Here is a 17,965-nt window from a genome sequence, read left to right on the forward strand (position 1 = left end):
TCTACACTTTTGTTCACCATCATATTCATTGTTAGACAATTGAACAATGGTCTGCCCTCAGATTAAATCGTTAATAAAACAATTAAGAAAACAAATAATTATTACTAAAAATAAACATGAAAACATTAAGAAAAAATAAACATGAAGGATATTTGGCTCAGCAAGGTTGCAGATCTCGGGAAGAAATATGAGCAGTGTTGTTGTGAAGGCCACGACTGCTACTCATTATAGCAAAGGAGGACCCGGCATGGACTTCAACTACGTCAGGACTGTTATCGCATGTGGCGATTATTGGTCTCTTCTCAAAGGAGGTCACCTTACCTTAGATTCCTCTCCCTCCTCCACTGCGTTATACTTTGAGGTACCTCCTGTTGTATGTTGTAGTGGTGTTGCTGACTATCATATTATTGGATTTTTCACATTTAAGGCGTACCCAATTCGATTTATTTTTTTCAATGTTGTCTAATATCGCATGTCTTCCAAAGAAATGATAAGGAAATAGAGATATGGTTGGATAGTGTATCGTTCCAGCCATTTATTCCAGACCAGTGGCAAGCACACAAGAAGCCAATATTGAATAGGTATTATATTACCCTAGGATTCCAATTATTAACATTAAAATTTATTCAAAATTCACTTTAACAATGCACAAATAATTTTTTTAATTACTTTACAAATTTGTGAGAGATTTTCGGCGAAAATCACATGGGATACCATTTGTCGACGCGTTTCGAACCAACTAGTGTGGTTCATCGTCAGGACAAGTTGAAGAAACAGATCCAGCTTAGCAAGTTAAATAGTCTGAGTAGAGCCTCCAACAGCTAACTTGACCAACGGCTAGTTTGACTCTAGGACCAGGGTCAAAATTATTTTATTAATTTAATTAGTAATATTTAGGACCAATCCCTTAAAAATATAAAAAATATTTTTAATGGGTATTTAGTTCAAAAAATATTATTAAAATTATAAGTTAAATAGTATTTAAAAGGAAATTTAGTTAGATAAAGGACCTTATAATATATGAATAAATTAAATGCCTAAATACAAATATATAAAGTAAAAAGTTAATTAATAATTAAATGGAAAATTAGTTACATAAAGGACCTTATAATAAAATAAAGTAAAATCATAAGGATGTTAGGTTAGTTAGAAAATTAGTTAAAAATATAAGTTGATTAGAATTTAAATGGAAAATTAGTTATATAAGGGACCTTATAATAAATTATATGCAGGAATATATGAAGTAATATAAAATATATATATATATATATATATATATATATATATATATATATATATATATAAATAATAATTGAAATGGGTGATTATTCAGAAGTATTATTAAAATTAAAAGCTAATTAGAAATCACATGGAAAATTAAAGGACTATAAGAAATGAAAAAATTAACTCTAAAAAATAATTAAATAAATAAATGAAAGGAGAAAATAATGAAGAGAAAAAATAAAAATAAATAAATAATAAAAATAAATAAATAAAAATAAAAATAAAAATAAATCAAAAAAATAAAATAATAATAATAATAATAATAATAATAATAATAAAACCTTAAGAGGAGGGCGGAAACGACTAAGAAGAGAGTGTTGGGACCCAACACCTACTGATTTTCCAGCCATCCTCTCTATTGAGATTGCTTGGCCTCTTTTCAATCTTAAGTGCTTCCCTAAATTTTCGATGATGGAAATGCGAAACCCTAGCAATAACACTAGCCTCCTCAATACAAACATGATGATTGGTTTTCTCAGCATGTTTAGCTAAAGCGGAAGACTTAGCTCTCCTATGCTTAAGGTCCACTGCGTGCTCGCTAATCCTTTGATTAATGGAGCGACCAGTCTCCCCAATATAGGGGGTCCCACAAGAACAAGGGATCATATAAACACCTTTCATATCCTTAGGGTCGATAGTATCCTTCACTGATCTGAGGGACATACGAATGGTGTTCAGGGGCCTAAAGGTCACAGGGATACTATGCTTCCTGAGAATCCTTCCAATTCTATCAGTGGTCCCCTGAACATACGGAAGATGGACACCTGGAATTCGTTCCTTCGGTTCCCTTTTGGTCAGAGAATTCTTGGAAGCTTTAAGGAAAGCCCTCTGACCCATGTATCTACTATAACCATTCTCAACAAAGACATCAAGCAGATGGGATTTTTCTTTCTCAAAGCTCTTCTTGTCCGAGATCGTTAGGGCCCGAGTAGCAAGGGTATTGAGAACACCCATCTTTTGAGCCGGGAAATGGTGGGAACTGGCATGAAGATACTGCTCCGTATGAGTTTTCTTCCGAAAAACTTGATGGGCGAGGGAACCATTACTATTCTTAGAAATAAGAATATCAAGGAATGGAAGGCATCCATCAACTTCCTGCTCCTTAGTGAACTTAATGGCTGAGGAACTGATAGAATTGGAAGGATTCTCAGGAAGCATAGTATCCCTGTGACCTTTAGGCCCCTGAACACCATTCGTATGTCCCTCAGATCAGTGAAGGATCCTATCGACCCTAATGATATGAAAGGTGTTTATATGATCCCTTGTTCCTGTGGGACCCCCTATATTGGGGAGACTGGTCGCTCCATTAATCAAAGGATTAGCGAGCACGCAGCGGACCTTAAGCATAGGAGAGCTAAGTCTTCCGCTTTAGCTAAACATGCTGAGAAAACTAATCATCATGTTTGTATTGAGGAGGCTAGTGTTATTGCTAGGGTTTCGCATTTCCATCATCGAAAATTTAGGGAAGCGCTTGAGATTGAAAAGAGGCCAAGCAATCTCAATAGAGAGGATGGTTGGAAAATCAGTAGGTGTTGGGTCCCAGCACTCTCTTCCTAGTCATTTTTCCGCCCTCCTCTTAAGGTTTTTTATTTTTATTTTTATTATTATTATTATTATTTTGATTTATTTTTATTTTTATTTTTATTTATTTATTTTTATTTTTTCTCTTCATTATTTTGTCCTTTCATTTATTTATTTAATTATTTTTTAGAGTTAATTTTTTCATTTCTTATAGTCCTTTAATTTTCCATGTGATTTCTAATTAGCTTTTAATTTTAATAATACTTCTGAATAATCACCCATTTCAATTATTTTTATATATATATTTTATATTACTTCATATATTCCTGCATATAATTTATTGTAAGGTCCCTTATATAACTAATTTTCCATTTAAATTCTAATCAACTTATATTTTTAACTAATTTTCTAACTAGCCTAACATCCTTATGATTTTACTTTATTTTATTATAAGGTCATTTATGTAACTAATTTTCCATTTAATTATTAATTAACTTTTTACTTTATATATTTGTATTTAGGCATTTAATTTATTCATATATTATAAGGTCCTTTATCTAACTAAATTTCCTTTTAAATACTATTTAACTTATAATTTTAATAATATTTTTTGAACTAAATACCCATTAAAAATATTTTTTTTATTTTTAAGGGATTGGTCCTAAATATTACTAATTAAATTAATAAAATAATTTTGACCCCGGTCCTAGAGTCAAACTAGCCGTTGGTCAAGTTAGCCATTGGAGGCTCTGCTCAGACTATTTAACTTGCTAAGCTGGATCTATTTCTTCAACTTGTCCTGACGATGAACCACACTAGTTGGTTCGAAACGCGTCGACAAATGGTATCCCATGTGATTTTCGCCGAAAAATCTCTCACAAAATTGATATGGATCACAGAAGCCTGAACTCTATACTTTACAAATTACCATTTAATAGTTGGTTTTGCTCGCAAGAATTTGCTATCCATCTACATTCAATTTTTACAAGTCATTCTAAATTTTTTTAATTCCATTATGAATCATTCTCTTTTTTTGGTCAAATAAGAGAGGAGCCTTCAATTAACTGAAAAGCATGATTACATATGGTACACATCTTTACAAGTGTAAATACTAGTAGAAAAACCCGTTGATGAAAACAAACAACAGGGTCGACAATACCCTAAACATGATACAACAAAACAAATTTACCCTCTTTTACCACAAAGAATAACTACAAATAAATCCCCGCCATCGATCTGGTTCTTGATCTGGTAGTTGATACAACATCACTTCAGAAACTTGCACACCCCGTAACTGCTTTCCAAACCCGATATAGTCAATGAACCATTGGTCTATAAAAGTTTGGGTCCGCTCTTAGCCTTAACCTCCCCCCACTTTGAAACTCGATATCCAATCAAAAAGCATCGCTATGGAAACTTGTGCATGACTTAACCGCATTCCAGACCCGATATAGACAATGAACCTTTGGTCTATAAAACTTCGGGCCCAAACTTAGCCTTAACCTCCCTCCATTTTGAATCCCGATATCCAATCAAAAAGCAACGCACTGGAAACTAGTGCACCACTTAACTGCTTTTCGAACCTGAATAAGAAAATGAACCTTTGGTCTAAAATTTTGAGGTCTACTCTAAGACTTAACCTCCCTCCACTTTAAAACCTGATATCCATTCGATGATTGGGGGTGCTTAAAACCTACAGTCTGCGGTTATTCAACTAGCATGTGGGTTATAGGTAGCAGAACCCCCATAAAGGCAAGTGAAATCAGTGCAAAGAAATAAGATTGACTAACAGGATTAAATGTGGCCCTTTAATCAGGTCCAAGGACTTCTGCACTCTCCTACTCCCGCTACTCCCACTTATCTTTTCCACCAATTATGTTCGTTGATCTTCCATGATCTAACGACTCCTGTGCATAATTACCCCACCTCTTCATCCTACTATTCACTTCGTGTTTATGTCGTTCCTTCATCTTATCTCTTCATTCTTCTCTTCACTTCGAGTTTATGCCATTCCTTCATCTCCCACTGGTCTTCCTCTTGCACATTCTTCATTAGTTTGGAGATTCACCATGTCTTTGTCTGCCTATTGTTGACAATCATCGCGTAGTTTACCAAAGGGTATAGACTCCTAGTCATACCAAATGTAGCTTTCCTTACATAGCACCCCTTCATTCACCAGATGATCAGCAAACATATTGGCTTTCCTTCTCACATGAATAAAGTTAACTGTTCTCAGGGTTTGCAAGTGGGAATGAATACGCTAAAAGACCTGCGAAAGCCTCCAATGTTTCGACACTTTCCCATGTGCCGTTCCATTACACATTTTCTTGGCCGCATTAATGACCAGTTTAGAGTCAGTGCCAATGATGGTGTTGTGTAAATTTGCTTCCATCAAGATTCTTAGGCACTGCTCTAAGGCCATGAGCTTCGCCATGTTATTTGTGGTAGTACCCAAATGAATATGGAAGATATTATTTATGCGTCCCTACTCATCTCTTATGACACTGCCATAGCCACCCATCCATAGGTTGCCCTTAAAGGCCCTGTTTATATTGATTTTCAAAAAACCAGGACGAGGAGGTTTCCAGATATCTTTACCAATAGTTATTTTTCTCACACCCTTGCCAGTGCCTTGGGGAACCAGAGAATGGAGACCCAAATGCATCAATATGCAAGCATCCTAGGGTGAAGGGAGGTCCTCAAGAATTTTCCACATAAGGGCTCCTACTATATCTTTAAGCTGTCGTAAAATTTGGACAATGATACTCTAGGTCATGCTTATTTTGTTCTTGAAGATCCTGCCATTTCATTCTTTCCATACATCCCAGATAATAAAGCTTGGAACCAAATTCCAAGCCTTGTTAATGATTTCATTACCTGATAAGTTTTTCCTCCAATTCTTCAAAGTATTTGTGATGCTGAGTCTGTCCCTGTCTGTTTGCTCGAAGACTGAGGCCGCCCATTCCCACATGGTAGAGGTGAAGGGGCAAATGTTTAGTAAATTCTCCATTGTATCCTCCTATAAGCCACATAGATGGCATTTATATGGGCCAACAAATCCCCTTTTTAGAAGATTCCCCCGTGTGAGAATTTTCTTTTGGTGAACCAACCACATAAACAATTTGATTTTCATCCATTGTGGGTTCTTCCAAAGGTCATTCCAAACCTAATCAAGGTTTGGATAATCAAAACCTAGGGATGCGTTTAGCTTCTTTGAGGTTAAAAGTGAATTCGGTGTTTCGACCCCCTCTTAGTTGGTCAGACGAGGAAGACACCAAAATCTTCCTCTGCTCCAAGTCATGAGCAAGGGAATCTGCCTGGTCCGTCAAAGGACTCTCTTCACTGTAACCAAGATTCTTCCACATTCTCCATTTACCAATGTCCCTTACTTGATCCCAAAAGTCACTTACCATAAGTAACCCATTGTTCTCAGTGTCATTTTTGAGAGCGGTTAATTCTTCTCTAAACAAATTTGGTTCCTGCTGCCAGTTATCCTCCCAAAACCATGCAAGGTTCCCATCTCGGATCTCCTAGAAACTATGCTGCTAGACAATGGCTCTATTTTCCCAAGAAAGGTTCCAAATGTGGGAGCCCTTCATAAGTCCTAAAATTATAATGTGATCCCTCTCCTGCCATTTATTTTCATATTTCTACTTCCAAATCTTAGCCCAAGGGGTAGTCGATTCCTTGAGCCACCTCCAACAGAGTTTGGCTCCCGATACTCTGCTAAGGATTTCAAGTTCGTGAAGCCCCAAACCACTATGGGCCTTAGGTTTGCAGAGCTTGTCCCAAGCTACCAAAGCCCACTTCTTTTTCTCTTCCCCTTTGCCTCAAAGAAAATCTCTTTGAATATTCCTGATCTTTTGCATAACTCCTTTAGGAGCAGGAAGAGCTGACAACATGAAAATGGGTATGACCTGCACGATAGCCTTTGTAAGCACAAAACACCCTACCAAATTCAAAGAACTGCAAGTCCATTTCTTGATCTTGTCCTGAAGTTTGTGAATTACTGGCTCCCACACTCCCTTGCTCAGAGGTTTGTCTGTGAGAGGCATTCCAAGGTACTTAGAAGGTAACTGATCCCCTTGAAACCCTATAACTCTAGTGAGGTTTCTGTTAATAGCAATGTTAGTGTTAAAAAGGAAAACTTTTGATTTGTCAAGGCTTACCTCTGTTCCAGCAGCCATAGCAAAGTCGTTCAAGATTTTTTTAAAAGATTTGGCTTCCTTGACTGTGGGAATGCCCTGCAACATAGTATCATCCACAAATTGTTGGTGAGTTGAAGAAGCCTCATCTATGTTAAGTTTCAGTCCCTGTATTCTTCCTTCAGCACTTGCACTTTTTATCGCTCTACCTAGCCCTTCCATCATGAGCACAAAGAGGAAGGGGGAGAGCGGATCTCCTTGTCTAAGACCCCTAAAAGTCATAAAGGTTCTTTAGGGTGAGCCATTAAGCAAGATTGAAAAACTAGTCGTGGATACCAGGGCCATAACCCATCTAATCCAGTTGTGGTCGAAACCATAAGCTCTCAGCACTGCCTTGATGTAAGACCAGCTTAGCTTGTCATATGCTTTCGCTAGGTCAAGTTGTATGATCATGCCAGCTTGCTTATTGCTCTTAAGAGTGTACCACCTCATGAGCTTGTATGATGTGATTGAGAATCTGTCTTCCTTCCACATAACCAGTTTGCTCCTCTAAGATAAGAGCTGGAAGAAGGGGCTTGATTCTGTTGGTGATCACTTTGGAAATAATCTTGTATACCACATTACATAAATCTATGGGTCTGAATCTATCCAATGTCATAGCATTTTCCTGCTTTGGAATCAAAGCTATGAAAGATGCATTGAGAGCCTTCAAAACCGTTCTAGATCTTCTGGAGTTTTCCACTACATCAAGGATGTCTTGTTTGACTATTTTCCAGCATGCTTTGAAGAAATCCACATCGAATCCATCTGGGCCAAGAGATTTCCCATTTTGCATCTCATTGATAACTTCACTGACCTCATCTTCAGACACTGGCCTGTTAAGATTATGATTGTCTTCCCTTGTTACAAGCTTGGGAATATGCTTTGTGAAATTGTTAATGAACCGTGACCTGTCTAAGAGAGGCTCCTTTACAATGTTAAGGAAGTGTTGTGCTAGGACAGATTCCATTTCTTTGTGGGATACAAGCTCTTTCCCTTGAAAATATCTGATTTTTGAAATTATGTTGTGTGCCCTGTGATCCAAAGTTGATTTATGAAAAAACTTTGTGTTTTTTCCCCTTCTCTAATCCACTACACTCTCGATTTCTGCATCCAAAATATCTCCTCTTGGATGCACCTATCTTCCCATTCCTTTTGAAGAGACTCAGCTTGATTTTTCCTTTCCTCTGTAAAACCATCTGTGATTATGATTTGATTAATCCCCTAGAGTTTCTGTTCAACTTCTCTTTTGGCTTTAAAAATATTACCAAACTCTTTCTTGTTCCAATCTTTGAGTCTCGATTTGATGTGTTTAAGTATTTTTTGCATCATAAACATTTTTGTGCCTTGAATGGGAAAATCTTCCATCCACCATTTGTTAATATTGCTGGTGAAATCAGGGTGACAGAGCCAGACATTTTCAAACCTAAAAGGTCTGTTCCTCGGTGTACCCATAAAAGCAGCTTCAAGCTGGATAGGCCAGTGGTCCGAGCCTCCAAAGGGAAGGATTAAAGCTGACATGTCAAGGCCTGTGAAAAGGAGGTCCTATGAGATTATGAATCTGTCTAGTTTAGAGGAAAATTGAGAAACCCCTCATCTCTTGTTGTTCTAGGTGAAAGTGCCATTTATTGTTTCAGCATCCACTAGTCTCATTTTATTTATGAAGTTCTGGAAGGCAATGAAGTCTCTGCCTAGTGTTCTGGTGCCACTTTTTTTTTTGTAAGAGATTTAATCATATTGAAATCCCCTGCCAGAATCCAGGGCATATCAGGATCTATCTCTCTCTCTCAACTCCTCAAGGGAGGTGAGAAGCTTGAGTTTGTCTTCTAGTTTTTGAGGACCATAGACATTTGTAATCATGTAAGTCTCCCTATCACCCAAAGGTTAAATCACTAGCAATAGATAGTTCCTAGATGCTTCTGCATCCATGATTCCATGTTTCTGGGGATTCCAAAGCGTAAAAATCCCTCCTGTCAAGTTATCTGTCTTAACCTCTAGATACTCATACTTTCTTAACCATTTGCTATGTATTTCTTTGATCTTGTCCATCAAACACTTAGTTTCCTTAATAAAAACCATATCTGGTTTTTCTTCTTTTACTCTACTACTGTGATTTCTTTGTTTCCTTTTACTTCCTAGGCCCCTAATGTTCCAGGTTGTAAGCTTCATTAAGAAAGGTTTGTAAAGGAGTAGCTGGTGAGATCTCTCATCTTACCTGAGTTAATCATGAGTTTTCCACATTCGGTCAGCAGCTCATTCTATCTTTTTCTTCCTCTTTTCCTACCCAAATTCTTGGAAGAGTGCCCCAGTGTTTCCTCCATTGTTTTCATCCCTCTATTCTCCTAGCTGTCATGGTTTCTTTTGACTCTAGAGCCCTTCGATTGAGATCTCCAGAGGAAGAGTTGTTGAACCTTGTCAAACTCCTCCTTTGGCAGGGAGTCAACCCCTTTGGCAATACCCTGCTCTAGAAACTTTTCTAGATCTAAGTTCTCCCTCTCAAGAATCTCCTGCAGTTCATGGTCCTCCATTCCCGCCTCACTTTGGGTCATCTCATGGTCCCTACTAAGCTCCACAATGTTTGGTAGATCATCCTTTTGTTGGTTGTTCTCTGGTATATCCTCCACGCTAGCATCCCTATCCTTCTCATTGGTATTAGTCTCTGATTCCTGGTTTGCCACGTTGTTTCCAACTTCTTATTCTAAGATTTTGAAACTATTGTGTCTCGGTTTCCCATCCTCATTGATCTTCTTTTGGTACCGCTTTCCTCCTTCCCCTTTCCCCTCACCTTAGTGAAACCCTCTGGATCTTTTCTTGTGGTGTTTTTTTTGTTGTTCTCCAGTTTGTTTGATGAGCAGTCTCGGTATAGGTACCCGTGTTAATGGCATTTATATCACCTGAATGGGACATGTTCATAGTCCACCGCCTACACCCATTCTTCATCATACACTTCTAAAATGATCTCATCCGGAAGTGCCCTAGATAAGTCCATTTCCACACAAATCCGGGCAAATGAAGTGTATTTACCTCTTACAGTCACATCTGATATTTTTATAAAATGCCCTAGTTTATTGCCGATAGCCTTTAGAGAATCTAACAACCAATAATCCAAAGGAAGGGAGTATAGGCTTATCCATACCGGTACTGAAGTGAACATTTCTCATTCTGGGACAAAATTCATCAACCATGGTCTCATGTAAAGGCCTGCAGCAGCGTAGAAATAGGTTCCTCCCTCGAACACTCTGTCCTTATTTTCTAAGCTCATGAACACCACCGTAAAGAAGCCCTTGGATCTAAGGTGAAGGTTTATTTCCCCCTTTTCTTTCTAGTGGTTCCTTATCCATGCGTGTAAGGCCTTCTCTGTCAGCCAAATCCCCATAAATTTGCATATAATTATGTGTTCTACCATGTGCTCTTTGTGCAGCTGTAGCGCTGGGTCACTTAAAACGACCCGAAGAATAATGGCCGACTTGGGTTTACAGACCCTTGTCGTGCTCATAGGTGCAGTTTTCTGACTTCTACCCTCTTTCCTCTTCTCCATGCTATCTTCCTCATGACTCTCTTTCTATCCATGAGGTTTGACATTTCTTGTGTTAATATCCTTAGTTTTCACCTCCATTCGTTTCTTGAAGCGATGCAGACCATTTCCCTTGCTTATGTTCGGGGCTATTTGACTATAGGAGGGAGCAGAAATCCCTCCTCCATGACCAGCCATTGTTACCAACGACAAACCCTAACTCAAAACGTAGTTCAAATTGCAGAGCTCAAAACTTTCCACAACATTATGATAAGTTAGACCCTTTCTTAATTCATTCTCAAATGGAAACCTAGTTTGGAATTTTTTTTATGAAACTTTATAAACTAAAAATTCATTTTTTTCAATTTTCTTATCCATTCATTTTCAATCAGTTCAACAATGTTCATGAAATTTTATAAACTAAAAATTCATTTTTTTCAATTTTCTTGTCCATTCATTTATAATCAAAATGGTTGAAATTGGGTTTATGTTATATAAATGAATATAATGCTGATTGAAATTGAGTTTGAGTTTGTATTATATGAATATAATTTTAGTCAAAATTGAGTGTGTAATATATGAAGGTGACATATTGCAGTTTCAATGTTGATTGTTTGACTTTGCCTTTTTTCCATTACATTTTGGAAATATTTGGAAATCTGCAATCAAAATACACACAAATAAATTCCTATTGTCCATTGAAATTCTGAAATATTCAAGGATTTTCAATCAAAATAGACATAGATATCACTAAGAAATATTCAAAACTAGATATGTCTATTTTGCTACAAGACATCCAGAATTATAATTTAGTTATTGAGAATTGTAATTTAATTACCAATAATTATTAGGTAGATATTAGAGATTTAACCTCCATGGAATATTTTAAAATATTCTTAATCAAATTAAAGGTTAAAATTTATCTTCAAATTAGTTGTATCCTTTCAATTATTTAAAAATAATAATAATTGTCAGATAAACAAGGGTCATATGAAATGAGTTTTTAGGTTTTTGGGTGTATAGTATCAATAATCCATAGTATAAAGCCTATTTATAAGTTACTAATCTCCATTATAAGGAGTGAATTTCCTTAAAAAATATTGTATATATGTTTAACTCACCTATTAATTATTTTAATAAACAATAATAAAATTATTTAAAATAAAATTATAATTTAGTTATTTTTTATAATTTTATTTAAGTCCGGAAGCATGAGAAGCATGAGATTTGCAGCAAAATATTTTGATGTCTATCTATATAAATATTACATTTGATATAATTTTTAACTTTGAGATGTAAATAAAATGAAATAAATGTTTCTCATATATAAGCATCATTTAATTTATTTATTTTTATGTCTATACCCGTTATAATATTTTTTATTATATTATTTATGACATTTCTTTTCATATAGAATTAAGTTTCACATTATTTTGCACTGGGCTAAAAAGTTTGGAAATGTTGGCCCATCATCCTCCATCTCAACATGCTTTGAACATTACAATGAATTTTCCTGAACTTTATCTACAATATAAAGTCTCGTGGGTTGTTAATTAAGATGGCTACATATTATAGAGTCGCAAGGGACATTTCATTGTGCATGTTGTCAATAGTACAGGGCATTGATTGAAAGGCAAACCAAGAGGGACATCCCCATAGGGTGCACTCTAGAAAACACTATACTGAACAACAATGTTTATCAGGTGGATTTAATCACTGAATTATTGTGTTAATACTCCAGTTTTCCCTTTTTATTCATCTCGATTTAAGCCAATTTGATTAAGAAATTATCCTATCAATGCTTCATGTTTGGTTGAATTCTTTTTTCTTCTGAAGCTAATATATTCTGATTTCAGATATGGTTTCTTAAACGTTTCAACGTAGCAACATTTTTGAAGGAGCTAAAATGGTATAACACGGAGCCTGAGCAAGGGCAAGAGAATTACAGAGATGCAGATGCCATGGTGAGCTTCTGCAAAGCAAACAATATAAAGATGCGGGGGCACAACATAGTGTGGGAGGATCCAAAATATGTTATGCAGTGGGTAAATAATCTGAATGCCCAACAACTCCAACAGGCAGTGGACAATCGAGTCCATTCAGTAGTAGGAAGGTACAAGGGCCAATTCATCCAATGGGATGTCAACAATGAGATGCTTCATTTTTCATTCTTTGAGGACAAGTTAGGGCCCAATGCCTCTGCAAATATCTTCCAATTGGCTCAGCAATTAGATCCCTCCACTCCAATGTTCATGAACGACTACAATATAATCGAGACCTGCAATGACATGGCCGCCATACCCGATGCAAACGTGCAGAAACTGCATGATATTAGCCTATGGGGATGTTTGAAGGAATAGGTTTGGAATCCCATTTTTCAAAGCCTAACCTACCATTAATGAGATCTGTATTGGACAAATTAGGGTCTTTGGGTCTACCAACCTGGCTAACAGAGGTCAATATTGATAAGAACGTGAATCAAACTACACATGTAAGCAAGATTTGTGGTCCAAAATTTCCTGATTCAATAAACTAAACCCTCCATGAATCTCATGTTTAATGGTGTAACAGGCCGAGTATTTGGAACAAGTATTGTGCAAAGGATTTTCTCACCCTGCTGTGGGAGGCATAGTCATTTGGTCGGCATGGACGCCTCCCAGTGAATGTGACAGGATGTGTCTCATTGACAATAATTTCAATAATCTATCTCCAGGCAATACAGTGGACAAATTGTTAAAAGAATGGAAAAGCAAAGGCATTAGTGGTTTTACTGATCATGAGAATGGGACCTCCAAATTTTCAGGATTTTATGGTGAGTACATCGTCACTATAAAGCATCCCCACATTACTTATACTAATTCTTTCAAGATCTTGAGGACATCTGAACAACCACAACACATTAGTGTTGTTGTGTAAATATCAATGAAACTATTGTAACCTGCGGCAATAATACAACAATAATAATGATTAACATTAATTATATAAATATAAAGAATTACTTAAATATATATAAGTAGCATTGCATAAACAATAAATTATTAAATATAAGTAGTGCAATCATATAAATTAAAACTAGCAATTTCACCTAGTGAAAAGGAACGTAGAAGCCATGTTTAGGGCACGTAAAGCCATGGATTTACCTGAGCAATGGTAAATTTGGCGCATTGTTATTCAACCATGACTCACGATTTTCTTTTTAAATGACAAGACCAACCCCACCTCGCTTTTCCGCCTCGTCTCTTCTCCATAAACATAAATAATGATAATAATAATAAATTGAAAATATAAATTTATAATAAAAAATGGAAAACTTAAAAATTATAAAAGATTGAAATAGTTATGGAAAAAAATTGAAAATCGAAAAGTGTAAAAAATTAAACTGTATTTTTTGTGTAAGGTAAATGTGTATTTAAATTGAATTACATATTTTGTGAATAATGTATATTTGAATTTAAATGTATCTCTTCACTTCATTTTCAAATGTATATTTTTATTTAAAAATAACTATATAAATTTAAAATATAAATTTCTATCTCTTCCCAAATATATATATATGTGAATCTCAACTTTAAGAATTTAGCATTATAAAGTGAGCCTCCCACTATGTATAGGTGTCTCAACTATAAGCATTTGGCATTTTAATGTGAAGCATCAATTACCTTATCAAATACAAACATTACATTACTGATAAAGGTACCTCAACTACAAGAATTTGGCAGGGAAACATCATTCACCCTCCCACCATTGGGTGAAGGTGTCTCAACTACAGTCAATTTGGCATCTGAAAGTAAACCGTCACTGCCTCAATTATTATGCTAAGATCAACCACTCCAAATTACCGAGTTACTAAAACAAAATGTCTCATATTATTATATATATATATATATATATATATATATATATCCATCTTTTGAAGGGAATCTTTTACAATGAAACATACATATTTAGAATCCAATTATGGTTATGCAATTCCAAATATACTGCTAGTAATATGGGTGTAGAATATTGAAGCTATGTATTAAAAAATATGGGTGTAGAATATTGAAGCTATGTATTAGAAATATGGAATAGAATCACTTCTATAATTAATTACAATTCAATGATAACATGTGGAACTTATCATTTTAGCATTTTCATAGCCAGAAACAAAACCACTCCCTCAATTATTGGGATATAGCACTTAGCAATCAGATTAAGCGACCATTCATCCCAAGCATGTCCCATACATATTTAGAATCCAATTATGGTTATGCAATTCCAAATATACTGCTAGTAATATGGGTGTAGAATATTGAAGCTATGTATTAAAAAATATGGGTGTATAATATTGAAGCTATGTATTAGAAATATGGAATAGAATCACTTCTATAATTAATTACAACTCAATGATAACATGTGGAACTTATCATTTATCATTTTAGCATTTTCATAGCCAGAAACAAAACCACTCCCTCAATTATTGGGATATAGCACTGGGCAATCAGATTAAGCGACCATTCATCCCAAGCATGTCCCATACATATTTAGAATCCAATTATGGTTGTGCAATTCCAAATATACTGTTAGTAATATGGGTGTAGAATATTAAAGCTATGTGTTAGAAATATGGAATAGAATCGCTTCTATAATTAATTACAACCCAATAATAACATGTGGAACTTAGCATTTTAGCATTTTCATAGCCAAAAACAAAACCACTCCCTCAATTATTAGGATATAGCACTGGACAATCAAATTAAGCGACCATTCATCCCAAGCATGTCCCAAATTGATGAGAATTTTAAGAATGGTATACTTTACGATGTCACGAACATGGCCGTCTTTGGAATGTCTTATCCCATTGGTTTTCTCAACATGTGAAAATTTGTCGCATGAAAACTTCGTCCATTCCAAAATTATCAACACATTTCCCACCCTTCTTAGAAAATCTATATTTCTGAAACTTTTTCGTGCACTATACAAACTTTTCATAAGAATACTCAAAAATATAAGAATATGAAAGTAATCAACCACATCATTGTAAGCCTAGTACTCGCCACCAATATCATGGGTTGTATATGTTCTGTGCTTTTATATTCCTACTAAAATCAAATTAAGAAATCACATAGTTGTAAGTCATAATACTTTGTTATATATACTTGTGGTCACCTATATCATGAATTAAAAAAAAAAAAAAAATTAATATCCTTCTCTTTAGGAAAAGAATAAAGATTAAAATTTTACCAATGCTAAAAAAAATTACAAATTTTGCATATATATATTAAAATTATTATATTAAATTATATTTAAAGATTAAAATTTTACAAATTCTAAAATTACAAATTTTGCATATATATATTAAAATTATTATATTAAATTATATTTAAATTATTTACTTTAGAAAATTTATTTTCAAATTTAAAACTCAAATAATATAGGTAATTATATAAATATGTTTATAATATATTTTTTAATTCTTACTTAATTTAATTATTGTTTACATGCCAATTTTTTTGTGGTGAAGAACTCAAATGATTTATTTAATTATGTTTAAATATTTTTAAAATAAATTAAAAAAATATTAATATAAATAATTATTTAAATTTTAAATATTTATTTAAAAAATATATAAATTATTAATAAAATATTTTTATTTAAATTTTCCATTTATATAATGACATATAAAATGAAAATAAATAAACAAATTAAATAAATAAATTATTTAAAATATGTAATATTTTATTATTATATATATATATATATATATATATATATATATATATATGCACTTGAATTTTTACTTCTTCCAATAAAAATAGTTTTTTTGGCTTTTTCAACTTTTTTTTAAATTTTCAACTTTCTTGCAATATTTTTCAAAGATCACTAGTATACAAAATTACTCTTTATGTACCAATGTTTTAAAGTCCCTTAACTTTCTTGCAAAAATTATCATACAAAACTACTATTTATATATTAATGTTTTAATAACAATCTTGCTTTGTTTACAAATTCCTCTCTTAATTTGAATGTATTAGTTTTGAGTGAATAAAATTATTCATATTTGATATTACACATTTCTCTTTACAAATGTTATATTATAACTAAGTCTTATGGAGTCGAAAGATGAAACTATCTCTAGTTTCTCACCATTGAATATAATGGTAATTACTATGTCAAAAACCTATTACTAGCAATTGCACTAGATGTTGCAAATGAAACATTGTAAGGCAATAGCATATAGAACTAATTAATGTTTCTTTGACAATTGTTGAAAGACAAAAATATCAACAAAAGGAAAGGACATGTTACAATGAAATCTTACAAATGTGTTGAAGTTAAATAGGTTGTCTGATTATGCCAACATGAATGTCTTGTAAATAAAGAAATAGATCGTAATTTGCTACCTTCAAAACCAGAAGTCTTTTTAGTACAATTCCTCCATATTTCTTCTTAATCACCCTCTCGGAAGAACTCCCCTAAATGCCACTCTACACCATTGTTCATCTTTAGATTCATTGTTAAAAGATTGAACAATGGTTTGTCCTTATATTAAATTGTTAATAAAATAATTAATTATTATTAAACATAAACATGAAAACATTAAGAAAAATAATCATTGTTCTTGTTTCACCATAATTGATTGTGTGGATCTATTGAAAGGTTGTATCCACTCATAACACCAAGAATCATCTCCAATTCACAGTTCTTGCAATCGTTTCTCTTGCTCTTTCTTTAGGTTTCTGAGTTCTATGTATTTGATTTGTTTCTATTGTATTTCAAGCGTTTAAATGGATTCATACGATTCTTATTATGGCAGAGGATTTCCTAACCAGGGTTTCAGTCATTCTTGGTGGGATTACAATGTTTAAAAAGACATGAAAAAAATCAACTTTTTCGTACAAAGCCATCTAAAAAAGGGTTTATTTGTAGCTTAGTTCCCTCGTAACATCAGATATCAAGGTTTATTTACATCTTCTGTTGAATATTGGCAGGCTCCTCATTGGGCTTGCATCGATTTTGTAATCTGGCTCTTATCCATTCCTACTTACTCGAGCAATGAGGCAAGTTCTTTAATTCTTTGATTATGTAGGCCATTTTGTTGATTTTTTTATGTGAATATTCTCCAATGGTGAATGATAGGGGTTTCTTCTAAATGAATGGGATGGATCTTGTTGAAATAGTTTGTTTCATTTAAAAAAATTGGCATTATAATGGTGAGTGTGTTTGTTGAGACCTCTTTGGCCTTTGCTTTGCTTTTCGTAGCTGCAATCACAGCGAGGAGACGACAGTGCCTATTTAGGGGAGGATTATTGGGCTCGAGTATCAGTATATTGATTTAGCTACAATTTGCATCTTAAATCTTTAGTGGTGCTTCGGCAATCTGCCCAGTTGATAAAAATTTAAAGTTATTTGCATCTGCTAGAACGTACATTAATAAAAATGAAATGATATTAGTGTTAGTGTCCAAGTGTTGATATAAATG

The 17,965-nt window shown here is 34.1% G+C and overlaps 1 pseudogene; it reads left to right on the plus strand.

Annotated features, from left to right (window-relative positions):
* Positions 1 to 247: 247 nt before the first annotated feature.
* Positions 248 to 13,419, plus strand: LOC149237417 (endo-1,4-beta-xylanase 5-like; annotated as a pseudogene).
* Positions 13,420 to 17,965: the final 4,546 nt, after the last annotated feature.

The sequence above is a fragment of the Pinus tabuliformis genome, chromosome 8 (assembly GCF_031772625.1).
Source record: "Pinus tabuliformis cultivar Carrire ecotype Pingquan chromosome 8, CPIR1, whole genome shotgun sequence".
NCBI classification, from domain to species: domain Eukaryota; kingdom Viridiplantae; phylum Streptophyta; class Pinopsida; order Pinales; family Pinaceae; genus Pinus; species Pinus tabuliformis.